The 14,609-nt window shown below is 43.1% G+C and overlaps 1 long non-coding RNA gene across 4 annotated transcripts in view; it reads right to left on the minus strand.

Moving 5' to 3' along the window:
* The window catches only part of LOC134511342 (uncharacterized), an 83,450-nt gene that overhangs the window by 9,010 nt on the left and 59,831 nt on the right, over positions 1-14,609 (minus strand). For 3 of the 4 annotated variants that reach the window (XR_010069859.1, XR_010069860.1, XR_010069858.1), the window contains exons 4-5: positions 4,672-4,738; positions 3,569-4,238 (exon numbers count right to left, since the gene is read on the minus strand). This is a non-coding gene — a long non-coding RNA (uncharacterized LOC134511342). Of the gene's footprint in view, positions 1-3,568; positions 4,239-4,671; positions 4,739-14,609 lie in introns of those variants that run through there. The other variant, XR_010069861.1, reaches the window with a different exon arrangement.

Consider the following 14,609-nt stretch of genomic DNA (forward strand, 5'->3'; position numbering starts at 1 on the left):
TGATTTGGGGGTTTATTTTGTCTTTCAGCTATAGGAAGGCAAGGACCTGAGATAAAATCTAGTTCTCAGAAGAGCTGCCCTACATGTTGCTGATATTCCCCTGGACCCCAAGACTAAACTACTTCACCTGAACTCGTATCTTTGTGTATTCTCCTTGAAGAGAAGTCCTCTGCCATTCTTACAGGAGTTCAGTTTCCTATGCCTCCACCTTCCTGCATATATCCCATTTTAAATAAGAAAACAGCTGTGTGCATTTCCATATAATCGAAAATAAAGATTTCTCATCTTCCTTCCTACTGACCTAGTTTATCAGCCTCCCCCCTGCTCACAGGAGAGGCTGAGGATGCAATACAGCCACCTGGGCAGTCCCCTGCAATCCCGGTATGAAATCCCAGTAGAGGACAGTTTGGTGCTCAAACATCGGGGCACAAAGAGCCCTTCTCAATGTTCCCAAAAACTCCCCCCCCCATGCCCATAACCCCATGCCTGAGGGTACCTTCCTGGGTTGTCCTTCCCAAGAGGTTTGGCCCACCATTTCCATTCTGTCCCTTGGCGTGGACTGTGTTTGGATACTGTCTGCCGCTCCCTGCTCCTACCTACCCAGGGGGCTGGAGCCATTACATCCCGTCTTTCTACATTTTTTGATTCTGCGCCTCATCAGCACTATTTTCTGCAAATGGTTGGTATTTGCAGATTGTTTTTCCCTCAGCTTGTTGAAAGAGCTGCTAGCCTTGTTGAAGACATCAGCTGGGAACATAAGAACATCTGATAAAATGCACTATGAAGTCTATTAAACTCCCATCGTGGTTTGTCCTCTGTCATTAATAAGGTTGTTTCTGCATCTCGTGTTTATCATCACACCCTCTTCTTGAAAGACCTGTCTGGAAGCATTTAGCGTTTTTACAGCTCATCTCTGAGAATTTTTTTTAGCTTATTCACCAGCTATCCAATTCTGTTATGCATTGTAGCACAAGAAAAATGTCCCCATCACAATTTCCCAAAGAAGGAGCGTAAGAATCAGTTAGATGTCAAAGTGCATTCACTTACAGCTGTTTAAGAGAGCAAGCAGGGTTTATTCTGTTACTAATCAGCGTTTTCTGATTCTTGGGTAAATGACAAGTCCATCAGATCCTATTGCTCACCAGAAGCTATAATCACAAACAAAATCTAGATTAGGCCATTTCTATTATTCTATAGTGTGTAAGGTTAATGTTCTGTACTTTGAAATAACTCTCATTTCAGTTGTATAGGGCTTTAATATCTTTGCCTAGATGTAAAACATATTATATTCACTGGATGCATTAGTAATTATACTCTTGTAGCTTAAAGCAGAATCATCCACTTTTCAGAAAAAAAAACACCAAATCAAAGCTACAATAATGAATAAGGAAAGATAATTCAAGCTACGCTTTTTCTTTCCTACTAACCTGGCATCCTTCCTTCTACTCTTTTCTGTTCAGCTTAAGTGATTTGACTTCCTAAGCCAATTCTTTAGCTAAACTAGTGCTCTAATTTTAGGTTTATCATATGGCCTACAAGACATTTTCTTTCTGTGATTCTTCAGTGTGGTTTCCATAATGCCATTACTGTGTTGGGGGTCAGAAGAAGAAAGAACGTTTAGACTCTCTTCTAATTCAATCCTGTGCATATTTGCAAGGAATTTAGTTACAAGAAAGCTCTAAATAATAAAATGCATGGCCTCACAACATGTTGCAAAGTGCTCATTATTTGGTATCCTAATACACTCTGACTGCTTTTGCAAACAGATGCTCCAAATACCGTTCTTAATTAAATATCAAGGGTTGGATTCAAATGTTGGTCCATGCCAGCAGAAGATAGCACAAATCTTGGCACCAGGCCCTGATCCAACAAGAGGATGGTTGTGAATGTTTGAAACACTCGCAGGCTCCCCTGTCTTGCGGGCAGACTTGCCAGACATCAGGATATGATGCAAATAGTCTGGATTTTGGGGTGTTTCTCAGGTGTCAGGGTGGTAGCGCAGTCCAGATGGCTGCTTGACAGCAGGACTTTTGTACGCTTTGGACATGTTGCTCTCCAGGCAGGCTGGAGAGACCTGCTTAGTCATATCGTCAACAACCACTACTACAAATCCTTTGAAACTTTTAGTGAAGATATAGGGAAAAAAAAAAAAAAGGTGTTAAAGTCTCTGAAGGAAGAACTATGAACTGAGCTTTCACTTAAACAACACCTCTCTTTTCCTTATCACCTTATGGGATTTTTTTCCGTTCAATAATGGATGTGCAATAGTTTTTAGATAGTAATGGAGATGGTAAAAGAATTATTTTGCAGGTGGGAAGTGGCTCTTAATACTCAGATTTTTGATGTTCAGTCTTGACAAGGAAAGGAGATAAAATACTTGGAAGAAAGGCAAAGAAAAGGAAAGTGCAGGTAGCAAAAGGATCTTTTCTTTGAGCTGACAACTTCTGAACCACGTTGACATTGCACAGTGTAACCTTTCTCAAGAAGACCAAGCAGCTTTGGAGAGCACCATGACTGTACATACAGCCTTACTGATCTGGTACCAGAGATTTTAAAGATTTCCAAAGATTCAGCATTTCAGATTTTCAAAGATTTAGCATTTACCTTCAGTGTCAGGGCTGAAGAAAGGCCAGGATATAACATAGTTAGATCAGCCATTGCATAACATATACTAATCCAGCTGAAGCAATGATTATTTTTTCTTGTTTATCATTTCTTCTCATGGGTTCCCATCTCTGTTGGAAAAAGATTTAATCTTGGACAGCAAGGCTAAACTCTTCAAGCAAGAGGCACGTACCAAATGAGGAGGGGAAAAAAAAGGAGCAGGAAACAAAAATTAAAATGGAGGAAGAGGCAGAAATATGCTTTTGCCATCTCAGCTGCTTCTTGGTTCCTTTCTCTGGCTCACTGGTCAAGTTATTTCTTTGGCTTAACTGGATACCCTGGGCTCAAAGTCATGGGTAGCCTGGGGCTGAGGACCTAATAGAGCTAGAAAGTTTTCCAGGCTGCCTGTTGTCCCAGCCTGTGTCAGACTGTTAACCTCCCCAGGGGTCTATTACCTACTTTCCAACACACAAATTTTGGTGAATTGATTAATATTCAATGCTTTTTTTTTTTTTTAATTTAAAAGTCTGTCCTTTATGTAGTGTGAAGTAGGGTTTTATTTATTTTTAAATTTGCTGTCTTTTAAGCACAACTCCGTAGAGGAAACTGATTCAAAGTTTTGTTTGCTTTATACATCTATATACCCTGGTCCAAAACTGAGGCACCTCAGTCTACCCTCTGCCTTTCCTCAGCATGTATGGACACAATTTCTAGGGCAGAGAGACTTGGGTGTGCCTCTTCTCCCTGCACCATTGAGTCTTAGAGGAAAACTGCCAGGAGAAGCCAGCCTGAGACTCCAGCCAGTGAGAGCAGCCAAAGCAATGCTTTCTGCGTGCTCAGAAGACATTTTACTTTTGTATCACTCTTTCTCTGCTGTGTGCTGGCTCCTTCTGTTGCTGCCTCTCTCGTGATTGCTTCGTCTCTATATCACTCGTTCATCGATCTGTTCTTTTCCCTTCTTTCACCCTTTCTGTTTAGACTCATCCTCATTTCACAATTTTCTTGCTGTTTATCTGATTTTCTCCTAATTCAACCCATCACAAAAGAGAGGGGAAGAACACGGGTGGAGCAAACATCCTCATTTTTTGCCATCACTCCAGTGAACCTCTTTGCTTATGTATTATACCACTTTCCCTACCCCATTTATGTCTGATCTACCTCTATTTCAAGCTGGGCAGTTCAGAGACTGCCTATGACTTCTTGTTTGTACAAGGATGCCTCATTCATATTTGGTCCATAGCAGTATTAGAATAACTTGTTAGTGCTTAAGACTGACACGTAGAGTCAAACTAAGCAGGACCAGCACCGTAGGGTTTGATGATACAGTTTTAGGGACTGGGAAAAGTCTTCAGTAGCTTAATTTTACCAATCTACTGTTTGCTTCCATACTGAAGTGTAGTTTAAAGCTTATTCCTCTCATGAGAAAAGACGCGCCTTTTTGGTGGAGAATTGGATGTTTAGCACAGCAGAAGCAATAAAATCCAGCAACTGGGGATGCACACTCGGGTATTTTCTTCCTGAAAAAATCACATTGATCCTGTCTCCTTGAACCAGAATGGGCAGAAAAGGCTCACAGGCAGTTCCTGCTTGGAGAAGGTGTCTCCTTTCCTCGGCAGATCTAGTGTGTAGAAATCCTAAAGAAAATTAGAGGCACAGCACTAAGGTGGTAACCCCTTTTCTCCCGCACCTTGACTGGCATTTTTAAGCATTGTCCCAGGCCATTTACCAACCTCATCTATTCTTCTTTATGCCACTTCTCTGCAATGTAAGAGGACTAGAGGGCTTCAACTGGGAGACAAAGCAGAGTACAATTATCCTCTTACAGTATCCTCACAATATCCTTCTCTGAATGTTGTGGCATCCTAGTGGAGTTTCACTGTCCATCCATAGCTCCTGAACTGCAAACCATAACCGTGATTAAGGAATGGGGGTGATCCACGCTTGAAAGGTTTTTGGCAGCAAAGATGCCAACGCATGTGTAGAACTGACAGATGCTATGGAGGAATCAGCTATACAACAGTGCTGTTGATGTGTGGGGCTGCTGCACATCGGCTTGGACCTACTTACCATGTTCCGAAAGGGCCTCTGGAGTCCAGCAGCCAGTGTCATGTATTTCCTCACCAGGGCTCGAATGCTGAGGAAAGCAATATGAAGAGGGAAAAAAAAGCATGAGCACACAAATTTATAAAAACGCCAACATGTGATTATGCAAAATGCAAGGTGTGGCTGGATGTGTGTGTTTTCTCATTAAGATGACTTTCACATGATTACAAGCAACCCACCAGAGATAAATCTGTCATCGTGCAATCAATTTGTCATACTTTCTTCCTATTTTGGTTTTGTGCGTGTGTGTTTACCTGCAAAATGGGAAAAACAGGTGAGGAGAAGGGAGCACGTAAAAATGAAATCTATCAAAAATGACTGTATTCCCTCTAACAAAATTTCCTTTTAACAAAAAGAGATAATTTAGCGTTGCTATGAAGTGTGAAGCTTATTACTACCATAGCCAGGTAAGAAATTACATTTCTGCCAAGTATTACGAGACCGTCCTAGTCAACAAACTCTTTTATATGTCCAGCTTCGTGGTGTCTTATCAGCAATAAACTGCATTTCTATTGGGTCAATAAAGAGTTTTCACCATGCCAGAATCAGGACCGGTTTTCACAAGTCCGCTCAGTAGACGAGCAAAACCAAAATATTCTGTGCAAGCTGCTTTGAACAGTCAACTATGTAAAAGTGAGCTTTAAAATTGTGAGGGGTGGTTGTATGCGCCTCCACAAAGACAAAGCTGTTGCTTCATATGTCAGTTATTTCTGACTGTATTTTTCTCTTTCCAGTCAATGGGTTTACACGTCTGGCAGAGTGCGACTAATTACCATTCTTGGGTATAAACAAGGTCTTATACATTTTTTTTCTTTCTATGCAGAAATGAAGAAAAATATTTATTATATCAACTTGGAGTTAGAAGAACAAACAACATGACTGGCAGAAAGTTTTGGAAGAATTGTGAAATTTTTTGGCATCAAAGAGCTAAAGCAATCATAGAAGCAGAGCATAGTGGAAATGACCTAGGAACTTTGGAAGGACTCAGCCCTTTTGATTTGTCCTTGTAGCGCACATCCAGAAATGTTGAAACCCTGCTAAACAGACTCCTTTTATCTGCAAAAATACATTACTCAAGTGGCAGCGACAGTATTGACACAGTATTGCAGTCTTATGTAGTATTGTCTGCAATTCTTTTTGGAGGAGAAAAGTAAAATGTGACTCATTTAGCGTGCCCCCTTCCCCAAACATATACAGTGCCATTCAGTTGATTTTTACAGTGCAACATACAGAAGAGCAAATCCCAGGGAGGTAGTTTCAGGAATTTATCACTTATGGCAACAGCTATGGTATATTGTGGCAATTAGCAGTTTGCAAGAATAGAATCTCTCTCCTTCAGAGCCCCATGGTCATGACAATGCGTCAACTATATGAGGACATTACACACTTTTATAGGCACAATTAAAAGGATTGAATGAGTTTGCTGGATATATTCTCTGTATGGGGTAATGCTTAACTGTAATCATTGTATATTGAATGAAGCATGCAAGTTATCTCGTGTGACCTGATTAGTCAGAAATAGTGTTTCCACTCTTTGGAATGAGATTGTTATCAGTTGCAATAAAACAAGCAAGACTGTACTTGATGTGAACTGTGTGCTGCTAGCATCGTCTAGTCTTTGAACTTGTATATAAAACATTTGAGAGACTAATTCTAAGAAATTGAAATGGAGGTAAAGCAAACAGCTTCACAACCTGATTACGACACCAACGAAGGTACGAGATAATGAACTCGTTTTGGGAGAGCCACTAGCAAAACTGCTTCTCAAAGAAACAAGAACTGTCGATTTTATCTGTACCCTAAAGCAGGCTGGTTTAGATCTGATTATTTTGTCCCCCGTCTAAACCGATTTCTGTAAGGTATAGGGCAAGTTTTTCTATCAGGAATTTGCTCGACTCAAACGTGCTGTGATTCTGTGTGATTCTGTGCTGCATCATATGACTGTTTACCACACGGAGGTACTCCCCTGCCAACCTCTGATCTGGGCTTATGCTTTACTTTGATTCTTCTATACAGGGCAGTTGCCAGAGGCTGGAGCCTACCTCCTGCTTGGGCTGGGGTGGGCTCTCTCCCCCTGCTCTCCCTGCACCTGGAGGCCCCACGCTTCTCCTCCCACCTGGGCTGTGGTCCTTCCAGTTTCCCCATTCTCTAATTCCTGAGAAATGGTTATTTCTGGGAAAGGGCATGTCCTTCTAGGGTTGTTCCTTCCTCTTGTGGAGGGAGCTGGGCAACAGCAAGCACAGCAGTGCACTTAATCTGACTCCTCATGCCTGCTCCTTTGCTTCTGCCTTTATCCTCATTTGAGGATCTATTGCTGAGCCTCCAAGGAGGCACCTCATAGTGAACTCTGTCCCCTCAGTTTATATACCTCTTTCCCAAAGTTGGTGTCCATTATTTTGACACAGCATCTCTGATTCTCAAGCGTGAATGCTTTCATATCACAGAGGTCTCTGGGTCCAGGATTTGGCTGCCCTGTCCCTTTCCTTCTCTCTCAGTCACTCATGATCCATGGGGTTCAAGTACCTCCTCATCCCAAAGGCTTTATCTAACATTAGCCATTTCTCAGTTTCACAACTTCTCGGACAGTACTGCTGGTTTTCCACCCAGCCTGTCCTCCTGCTCCCTCCAAATATCTTTGATATTGTCTCTTCCAACCAGAGTAGTCCAAACACATACAGCTATCTAGGATACTGGGTGCCACCTGCGTCACTTTAACCAAGACCTTTCTTGTCCTTGATGCAAGGCAGTCCTTTCAAACACATCAGTGAGTGCTTCTAGGCCACTTCACTCTGCTGCCATTTTATTCCTTGGTATCTCCTCCCCCTGGAAATCCCTACCGTGGTCACTGTTACTCTATGTGCAGGCCAAACATTTGCCACCACAGCTTCTCTGCTGTATTTTCTCCTGCCTTTTCTGTAACACCACTTATTTCTCCCTGTACTTTTCTTTGGAAGGAAGTGCAGTTGGGAAGGCCAACTGTAATATCACTGTCTGGAGGTCTTCCTTGCAAGCAGCAGTGTATTATTCAACTATGGTGGCCTCTGATAGTTCAATGTTTCAGTATATCAACAGTTCAACAGTTTCAATAAAGCAAAGTCGGTTCATATTATGCAGGATCCATTTTCTGCAGATTGACAAATCTCTCACCCTGTCAGGCTAGTGAGTCCCAAGATTTCGCCTTGTGCCCATCTGCTTTTCCCACCCTTGTGTTCCAAAGACCCAATCTTCATTAAAAGTCAACTCAAATGTCTCCTGAGTTCTCCTTCTTGACTGGCTTTCAACAATTTCCTTACAACTTTTGACATCTGGTTGCTGGCAGCTGTTCATGCACTACTGCCTTCCTGAACCCAAAGTCCCATATTCATGTACTTTTTACCCGACTCCTGGTCACACGCTGCCTGGGGATGGCAAGGGAATCAGGTGGCTACCTTTCAAGGATTCGGGTCTCTAATGCAGTACCTTCTAGTCTGGGTACCAATGTTAATAAACTGTTAAAGGAGTCCTCTTTAAAAATAAAAATTGTATTAGAATTACTTTCACAGATGTGTGCCACAAACCAGAAAAAATTCTCTGTCACAGGACAATAGGACACTAACGTTTGTTCACTGAGTTCCCAAGTAATTTAATAAATGCAGAAGAATAGCCATAAAGAGCTAGTCTTTGCAAAGGCGCTGTGTGTGGGTCAAGAAGTCCCTGCACAGCGCATCGCTGGCGCCTATGTGAGTGTTTTGGGGAAGCACTGCTATATGGTTGCCCTATTATGCTCCTCCCTTGGCTTGCATTATTGCCAACAGTCAGAAATGAGACACTGAGCCAGCTGGATCTCTGCCTGATCACCTTATAGCATTTTAATTTTCTGTTATAAGAGGGTACTTACAAGCGTTAAATACTTTCAGGTAGTTCTTGGATGTACCGAGAAAGCAAAAATGAAGATTCAAAGGTGTCTCTAAGTGAAAAGCTTGAGTGACAGAGCTGTTGATTACACATCAATAGCGACAAAACAGAAAGGACTGGAGAAGATTTTGAAAGAAAAAACTGTTCATTTCTGGTCACCATAAGACGGAAGGTCACTTAAGGTCATTTGCTAGAGGTAGTTTCTCTGGTTTTCCGTTTCTTGTTTCTGATATTGAGATCTGACAATTTTGAGAATTGCCACTAGTTAAAAACCTGAGCTAATACACAGATAAACCCCAGAAATTGCAAGGGAATTTACGGACTTTGCAACTGCCCCTCGCTTGTTTGTAATCCTGAGACAAATTCAGTTGGAAATGTTAGAAACCTGTCTGCAGAACCAGCAAAGCTGTGGAGTCGAGCGCCTTCTGAATGCGAAGGAGCACTTTGTTCATCATGAACCGACTGAAGCCCGACGGTGCTGAGACGATCCCTTTGTTGAGAGGATCAGACGAGGCAGTTTATAAGAGTCTGACAGCTCGGCTTGCACAGCTTTGCTGGCTTAATTAACACACGTCTGCTCCTGGGCAGGAGGCAGCCTCTGCAGTGATGGGAAGAGCCCTACAACTGTTTCTAAAGCCACCGAAGTGCCACCAGCTCAGAGGCTTTACCAGAGGGCTAGCTAGCATCACGGGCTGCAGCTTTCCCTTTTTACTACGGTGAGTACCTTGGAAGGGAAAGCAAATCTGCTTCCTGATAAAGAATGACTCACGCAGGCTGTTTGGGTTCCCCTTGCCCTGTCGGTGATAGGCCATTTGGCTGCATCTTCCAGTGTACCTCTTGTATGCAAAATACCTGGTGTACATATGTGATTTGGCTTTGCTCTGGCACAGACGTGTGCGAGAGCAAACACAGCTAGCGCAGGTGACTCATGGGGCGTTGCTACAGCTAACTAGAAGAAGTAAAGCTCAACGAGGATGTGTTCAGGTCCCAAGTTCACGTCGAAGTTTGTCTGAGGCATAGCAGCTCAGGAGGAAAACTGTAAATCAGCATTGCCGGAGCCGAGATCAGAGCAGTGGCACGTGCCTGAGCTGGGGCAGGCCTCCTGGCAGAGGGCAGAGCAGCAGTGCCTGCTGGCCAGAGAGCCTGGCCGGCTCCTGCTGCCCCACCGCTGCACATCAGCTCTCCTGCCAAGAGCCCCATGGCGCTGGGAAGGGAGCGAGCGACAGGTCGGGGGCTGCCCCATAAGCTGGGGAAGAAGGGACTGCTGATGCCGCTGCCTTCAGTGGTGGCACATGGCTCTGCTGTCAGCTGGGGCCACTTGAAGGAAAGGAATTTTATAGAATTTGGGTCAGTTTGTTTTTCTGCACAGAGGATGCAAGCGCTCGGTGCTTTACCTGGGGGTAATGCAAACAATCCCTATATCCCTCTGTGAGACAACTTGTTCTGAACAAACTTGCTTTATCGCTTCGGTGTGCTCGAGGCTGTTGTTTTGTTTTTAATTATTTTTATTTCAGCAGCACCTCAAAGACCCTACCGCAACCAGGGCACCATCTTCCTAGCAATAGAGAACGTAAAGCAGCGCCTTCCCTGAGGAGGGGATGATCTCAGTGTGTCTTGGAGGCTTAGGGAGGATGCGAGGAAGCAAAGGTGCGACGCAGCGAGGCTCTTGCTCACAGGCATCCATCAGTGTAATGGCTGAGCGGACACTGGAAGCCGGGTTTTCCTGGCTCTGTGGCACGCACCCACTTTTCCAGTCACCCCAATTATTACATCTGCACTTTTGGTGATTAACGTGGAATTTGTCCTCTCACCCACGGCGTGTAGGAAGGGCAGACCTTTGAGGCTGGGCAGGCTGCCCAAGTACTGCTTTTTTAAACACATCAGATCAGCCCTTCTCGCTATCAGGATATCACCTCACAAATACTCATGTAAGAGCTAGTCCAGAGCAACCGTCAAAGAGAAGGAGCAACTTTTAAAGCCAGGTCTGACTCCATAACCCTCCCCAGATAAACACGCCCTGATTTACAACCCCTCCAAATCCCGGGCTTGAGTGAATGCAACTAAAAAGATGACAGTTCTATCTTCAGAAGAATTTGGGGTAATTTCCTTCTACGAAAAATCCAGCGGGAGAGAAGAGGAAATGTGTGGTGCGGGCAACAACTATCACTAGCAACGTCTTTGCCACCCTCTTCCGCAAAGTTTCGACCTCAAAAACGGAGAAGTGCGAGACACTCAGAAAATGCTCCTTATATTGTGATTTTAAAGGAAGTGCTCAAAATACCGTAGTGACGGACAGCATTATAAGACACCCAAGGTTACATTAGGAAATGAACTACTTTAAAATGAGGAACTGCCATGTGAACTGGCAATCACATCTCATTCAGCATGCTGTTATTTATCTATCACCAGAAGCACACATGGTGTTTAGCAGACAAAGGAAAAAATAAAAACCCTGCAGCATGAGTTTGTTAATCATAATTAGGCATAATCAGATTGGAAGATACTTTGTCAATTATTTTTGTTGTAATGTGCTGTGTTATATTTGTTGGAAAATGCCAATTTATTAAAAGGGAAAGATATTGCAGAGAAAGATTTACATAAATTAATTTCCCATGCAACTATGTTGAAAGAAAACGTTCATACAAGGAAATGTTTTAGACATCTCTAAATGAAAACATTTGCATGTGAAATTAACCTTTTGCTCTTACATGTAAGTTGATGTATGTTAAAAACACGGCATCAGTTTTAACAGAGAGTCAATGAAAGGTTGCGGAGTGATCACAAGTAAGCTTTGTGATAACTTCTCTTACTGTAAACTGTAAGGATCTTTGTTTTTCACCCCACTTTGGTGTACAACATGTTCTGTAAAGTGCTTATTGCTAAATTTTTTTTAATAATGGGATGCAGTGAGGTATGAAACCATACGAAGAATGGGGGGGCAGGATAGTGCTGGGCGGCGGCAGCTGATGGAGAGAATCACACAGGCTTAGAAACACGGAGAGGTTACAGATCGCGCGGGCTGAGAGCAATCCAGGCAGAGCAGTAGCGTAAAAAATGTCATAGAGTTTCTCCTGGAAAGAGACGAAAGGAGCCTCAAGGCCGGGTGAATTGACAGGGCTTAGGGGAAGAGGGGCAGCGGGGGAGCACAGTACGATACAGAGTGTATTGCTAAGGAAAAGGCTGAGCCAGGAAAGGATGTGCTATAAGGAAATGTCAGCATGAATATTTCATATGTTGACCCTTTTTGTAGTCTCAACATCTTAAAAGACAGTGACTATAATTGACGTTAGACTTTGGGTAGAGATGTAATTCCTGTCCCAGAAGATTGACATATATTACCCCCCAAAATAAAGCTCTTGGCTATGTTCTGCAAGGTGACATGCATTGCTGCATGTATTCACTGAAGGAGCATCATCATTATCTGCCTGAACCTTAATTTCCCATGGAATATGACCCCTGCGATTTTTTCTTTCTTTCTAGCTAATGTTGCAGTTTCATATATAAGCGCACTTCTGGAACAGAAAGGTATAATAAGACTCCGTAGATGCAGGTTGAAACCAGACGAGTTCAGACTACAAATTGGCTAAGGCATTTTTGCTTATCAGTGAAGGTAAGTAAACATTAACGAGGGCTGTAGTGGATTTTCCACTATTGGAAAATTTAACATTATAACTGGTTTTTTTTCTAGCGCCAAACGCTGCTAATGAATTTTGCACAGGAATTAAGAGAGGGGCGTTCTATGGTTTGTGTTACGCATGAGACCAGACTAGTCCCTTCTGGCCTAAGCTGTTGATTACCCTACAGCAAACTCTCCTGCCCTCCATAAGAAGAAATTTGTGAACTGAAAGCTAACTGCATATGCCCCAGTTTCTAGCAAAACCCTTTTATAGTAAAAGCTATTTCCCTGGCTATAGTCTGTATAAAATAGCATCCTAGGTATTGGATATGCATTGGAGCCCTTTAAATAATATACCCTCCGGTAGCAGATGTAGCGTCTAATGGACTTATCTAGTGTAGGAGTGAAAACAATACGTGCTATGAAAAGGTTTATACACAGACCCTAATATAGGCTAGTATAGCTTCTTTTCCATATTTTGAGATCACAGTCTCTGCTGTCCATACTCATGAAATCCCTCAAGCAGAGCTCCCGTCTGCCTGCACCCCAGGCTCCATGGAGGTGCCAGGACCTCGCATTTTTGGAGTAGAGGACTGCAGCTCTTGCTGCGCTCTGGGCTGGCCCTGCCTGAGCTGTCTCACTGTTGGAGAAGCCTTTCAGTGAGGAACTGTTGCCAAGACTGGCCCCCTGCTCCATACCAACAGGGTTTTACTACCAGACGTATTCCTTGTGCCACTCCTAGGGCATGCAAGGAGTGCATAGAGGGACCAGCCAGCAGATTGACCTCATGGACAGCCATTCGCCACATGAGCCGAAGAGCCTGCATCAATCGCCTCGCTTGTCCAAGCAATCCAAGGCATGAAATTCATGTGCCAGAGGCTTGTAAACTGAGCCCTGCATGCACTGAGAGCACAGAGGCCTCTTGTGAAGAGGCTGGGCAGAGAGCATCTTCTAGGTGACCTAGGAGAGGGGGGTTTGCCAGGCAATCTCTGCCATGAAGACATACCTTGTTGACCATGAGCAAGGTTCTGTGCTCTTCTCATCCACCCAGCCACCCTGGGACCTTAAAGTGCAGAGCAGGCACAGAGCACTAAAGGACGTGCAGACTGCTTTTGTTGTTGAAAGTTAGTCACTTACTAAAGTGCTTTGCTGGATTAAAGCCCTTGGACTAGAGAGTTCTTCACCAAATCGTACAATGCCATTGTCTCATGTGGCACTTTACACCAACCTGTGCATAGCCAGGAGCTATAATGAGAAAGCCAATACGTATCAGGTAGAAGATGGAAGAATAAATCCCAAAGTTTGCCTTTACCTCACTTTAGATCCATAAAACTTCCCCGTTGTCATCAAAGGGAAGTTGGTTTTTCCAAGTCCATTTAAATATTAATATAGGCTAAAATGTAGGATAAACAAAAAACAAGGAAAACATTTTACTATATACTATATCTATAAACCAGACAGAGCAAACCGCCAACTGGGAATAATGCTAAATGGGCACTTTAAGCTGCTCTGTGGAATGTGAGTTTGATCAATTCAGTCCAAGCCACATTAGTCTCATAAAAGCTGAGAGCAGCATTTTCTCCCAAGGGTTTCCTTTGAGGGATATTCCTCTCAGAGTGCAGTATCACAGAGACAATTAAGGATGATAATATTTTTTGCATATACTAAGCAACTGATGAGTCAACATTGATCAAGGCATGCTTTCATCGTTATTTTTTTTAAACGCACTTCCAAGTTCACAGTGTAGTTGTTGTCGCCGAGCTGACAGAAGCAGTAATGACTGGTGAAAATTATTGTACCATGACCCTGTGAACTACTTTTGACAAGCACATACTTTCCAGGAAGCTAGTGGGGAAAAAAATAGTCTTCTCATTAATAGTCTGTGTTCTTATTCAGGTGGAAGACAAGGTGGGTACGCTGGGAGACTTTCTAGCATTATCACCACATTCTTACTCTTCCCTCCCAGATTAATTAGCATTAATGTTCCCAGGTCTCAGTGATGGTTGCAGGCTCATTACAGGTGCTGCTTTGCTTGTATATCATTGCTGTCCCACAAGCATATAATTTATTGCTTAGAAAGGATTTCTGGATATTTTCCCAGTTGTAAAATCACAGAGGCTTATATTTAGTGCTCCGGCTGACGACAACCCTACCTGCATACATTCTCTCTCTCTCTCACACACACACGCTTGGCTTTGAACTCTGACATTTACCTTATGTCATAAATTCCTTCAATTAACCAACACAGTGCATTAGGGTAATTGTTAGTTCTGGCCTGAATTCCATTTTGGAATAGCTGAGCAGAATTGTAGCAATGTTATTGTAGTTCATATCATATATACAGTCTGCTAATAGGCATTTAAGGAGCTATTGGTGAAGGTCTTGCTATGAT

This window comes from Chroicocephalus ridibundus, chromosome 2 (genome assembly GCF_963924245.1).
Source record: "Chroicocephalus ridibundus chromosome 2, bChrRid1.1, whole genome shotgun sequence".
Classification (NCBI taxonomy): Eukaryota; Metazoa; Chordata; class Aves; order Charadriiformes; family Laridae; genus Chroicocephalus; species Chroicocephalus ridibundus.